Source organism: Ziziphus jujuba, chromosome 3 (genome assembly GCF_031755915.1).
Source record: "Ziziphus jujuba cultivar Dongzao chromosome 3, ASM3175591v1".
Classification (NCBI taxonomy): domain Eukaryota; kingdom Viridiplantae; phylum Streptophyta; class Magnoliopsida; order Rosales; family Rhamnaceae; genus Ziziphus; species Ziziphus jujuba.
The window spans coordinates 19,239,279-19,243,422 of record NC_083381.1 but is presented as its reverse complement, the minus strand read 5'-3'; positions in this window follow the sequence as shown (position 1 = coordinate 19,243,422).

Here is a 4,144-nt window from a genome sequence, read left to right as displayed (position 1 = left end):
TATTTATTCTATACACCGACCAATTCATTATGGAATTTTGATAAAGGAAGTCCTAAAGTTATCAGAAATATATGAAGAGTATATATAGTAGCGTACTAATATCAATGAAATATTGTACTTCTCATGGATTGGCCAGTTTAGATTTCTATATTCCATTGACACAGAAAATTAACAGAAAAGAAACAGAGACTAATATGTAACAAGCTTGTTTTCTCTCTGTTAAATAGCTAAATGATTTTGACGAAGGGAAACAAACAACAATCATGGAAATTAATGTTAAATAAATAAATATTTGTGGCTTTAACATAATCAGTTACTCATTTACATGGTCCATGTAACACCCCATCCCAAATCACACCGGAATCCGTGCACGTTGACCGAAGTTGACTGTTGACCGAGGGGGGTCAAAAGTTGACTTTTTGTCCCAGTTGGAATTTCTAGTTGACCAGGGTACCGTGGCAAAGTGCATGATGCCTCGAGTTCGTAGACTAGTAGCACGGTGAAAACGAAGCTACGGTTTGAAAGTTATGGGCAAAACAAGTCGAGGTGCAAACAGTCCAAAAGGTGCCGGTAGTTGACTTTTTCTTGTTGCGTAATTTTGTTTTGACTCTTGTATGGTTGTAAAGTACTCGTCGATACGAGTTCATAAACTAGCGACACGCTTAAATCGGACATTTGGTTAAAAAGTTATGGACGTTTGAAATTTGGCGGATACCGCAATATTTTATTATATCTGGCTTAAGTGCACAGTAACACCACGTGTCATCACTTGATTGGTCCACGTGGATGAACAGTGTCACCACGGTGGCTTTTATTTAGCAAAAACGCCGGGGAAGAGAGAGAAAGAGAGAGAGGAGAAAGAGAGAGAGAGAGAAATCGACCGGCCGCCGGAATCGTCCGATTTTCCGGCCGATTTTTGCCACACGCACCGGCCAGACGGGAGCGGCTTCCCATTTCCGGCCAAACCCCAAAATCTCAAGGCCGTTGGTCTCCGGATGCGCCGGGATCGAGGCGGCGAAGCTCGACGCCGATTTTCCCTCCACCGCCGTTTGCCCTGTTTCCGGCCATTTTCATGCCACACGCGCCAGCCACCCCTCACCACCTCCTCAAGTCCAGCCTACCCACCAAATTTCACGGCCATGGGACCTCCCACGCGCCGGGATCGGAGCGTTTTCCGGCAAGGGGCCAAAAATCTTCAAACCCCGATTTCTCCGCCGTCCGGCCTCCGTTTGCCTCACCGCCGGTCCCGTTGGAATCCTGTCCCTTCGATCTACAAAGCCACCAAAAATCTCAGCCAATGGCCACCTCACGCGGTGCCGTCGGCGACAGTTGCCGGTGACCACGGCGGCTTACCGGAAGTTACTGTTCCGGCGAGTACCCAGTTGCACCGCTGGTCCCTGTCCACTGATTCCGACCTCCTGAATCCAAATCCGGCATCCTTTTCCACCATTGAGATGATTAGCATATCACGTTTTTAAGTTCTATTCCCTTAGGTGCAAGGGGTGATAGACGTTCTTCCGGGGCGAACTAGTTCTCCGCCGCTATCGTGTTTCGAGAAGTACTTTTGTACTCATTCCTTTCAGTTGTATTATTTCTTTCATCTTTGTTGAATTTCTGTTGAATTGCACTTCATAAAGCTCTGTATACTATTTGGACACTTATGTTTTATTTATGCACTGGTTTACCGTTATTGTTATGAAGTGCTGTAAATTTGTGGAATCAATTTGTAGTTTTGCAGGAGGAATAAGGGGATGAGTATAGAAGTGTGTTTTCAGTGCAGGTAAATTTTTGGTAATTCCTACCCTTAGGGGAGGTGCTGCCGAATTTTCTGTTGGAAGGTTCGGTGGTATTTCCCTGGGATCAGGGCTTGTCTAGGGTTCCAGGGAAGGGATTCTGGGCGGGTCCTGACAGTCCATTTATTCTATTAAGGAGACTGATTTGTTTATTATTTTGTAATAGGACCTTTGATTATACACTCTTTAGTATTTCGGTTTAGCCCATTGGACTTGAGAACTATCTTTATAAGCCATTGAATTGCTAACAACTCACACACCTCGCACATGATGCAGTTAAGTTGTTTAAAGCTACCTAATGCCAAAACGCCATCGTCCCTCTTAAATCACTTAAGCTCGTGTCACAAGCCTATTGGCTTATACCAAAAACAAAAAAACTTCTCTCTCTCCTTCCTTGCCTCTTTGCTTGTGTTCGAGTGGCTGAAGCTCAATAAAGGCTTCAAAACTTCACTGATTCTTGAGGATTAAATATTCACAAAATATAAATCCAGAGAAGAGAAAGGAAATTCTTGTTCATTAAAGTTGACACTTCTTGCAACAAAAATTCTACCATTGGAACTAAGCATTTGTATCCTTTGTACTCAGCACTATAACCAATAAAAACACACTTTCAGTATGAAACTGGAACTTTTGAGTATGATAAGGCCTTAAGAATGGATAACAAGTGCTGCAAAAGACCAAGAATTCATAATTAGGAACTTTATCAACCAAAACTTGATAAGGACTCTTGGAATCAAGAACTATAGTAGGCAATCTCTTTATAACATACACAGCTAAGCTAAAAGCTTCTCACCAATAAAGCAGAGGCACATGAGCTTGAGCAAGAAAACATAGATCAACTTCAACAATATGACAATGTTTCATTTCAGCTCGACCATTTTGCCAATGCATATGAGGACAAGAGTGACGAAAAATTATACCAAAAGATTGCAAATATGGAAGGAAAGACTGGTACTCACCTCCCCAGTCTGACTGTAAGCATTTGAGTTTGGTATTAAACTGCCTTTCAACCATTATGTGAAATTGTTTAAAGATAGCAAGAGCTTCTGATTTAACTTGCATAGGATAACTCCACGTATACCTTGAAAAATCATCAATAAAGTGTATGTAACATCGAAAACCTCCCTTTGAAATAGTGGAGGCTGGTCCCCAAATGTCAATATGAATAAGTTCTAGAGGTGCTGAAGCTCATGAATCAGACAATGAAAAATGACAGAGATGACTTTTACCAAACTGACAAGCTTCACAAATGAAGAATTTTTATTAAGATGAAGACTGGATTGATACAAAGAAAGAACTTTGCTAATGACAGCAGCTGAAGCATGGCCTAATCTCTGATGTAAGATATCAATATCAACACTCTTCTTATTTTGACTAGACAGACCACAAAAAGAATTGTCAACTATGGAATTGTTACAAGTAGGAGAAAAATATAAATCAGAAGGTAAAACTGAATTACAATCCGTTTTAACCAAATCAACTTTGCCATGAACATATGTGGGTTTATTGGACATAGAACTAGAAGGCAATATTGCTGTCATCAAGAGCTGTACATATGAACAATCATCTTCAACATTTTGACATTCAGCTACAACATGCTTCTGAAAAACATCATTAACTGTGGTTGAGAGACATGTTGCTGAATTATTTGCACAAGACATGAAAGTTTCAGATTGAGAAGTTAAATGTGAACTACAAACTTCATTAGTAGAACCAACAGTTCCTGACAGCACACAAACAGCTTAATTTGAGTCTAGACTAGTATGAAAATAATTGGTAATTGGTAACGGCAGGTTCTTCAACCGCAACCACTCAGGTTTTTGACCAAGCTTTTTATATGGTATTTGAAGCTTGTACAGCGCATCTTCAAGAATTCCTTGGAGTATAATTTTTCCCAACTGTTTGTCCTTAATCAAGCAACTTTTAGCATCAAATTCTACCAACACATTGTGAGAACTGAGCATTAGGACCAGTGGAGATGTAAGAAGGCTGGAAATTGTTATTCAGAGAATTAAAACCAGCATTAATCCCATGATTTCCTTGAAAAATTGAATTACCAGTATTAGAATCCCAATAGTAACAAACATTAGCCATATAACCAATAATTCCACAGATTTGACATTGAGGCCTCCAACCACTGTTACTTCGACATCTTCCTCTGCCTCTTCCATAAAATCCTCTGCCACGATTATCAAAATAACCACCTCGTTCAAAATAACCAGAAAGAACAGATTTGCCAGAACCAGACTCATCATTATAGAAAGAATTAACCATTTGCAGTGTAATTCCCATTTGAAGCATCAGAATGAGTAGCAGGATTGACAAAAGTAGAGAAAGAAGATCGAGGATTA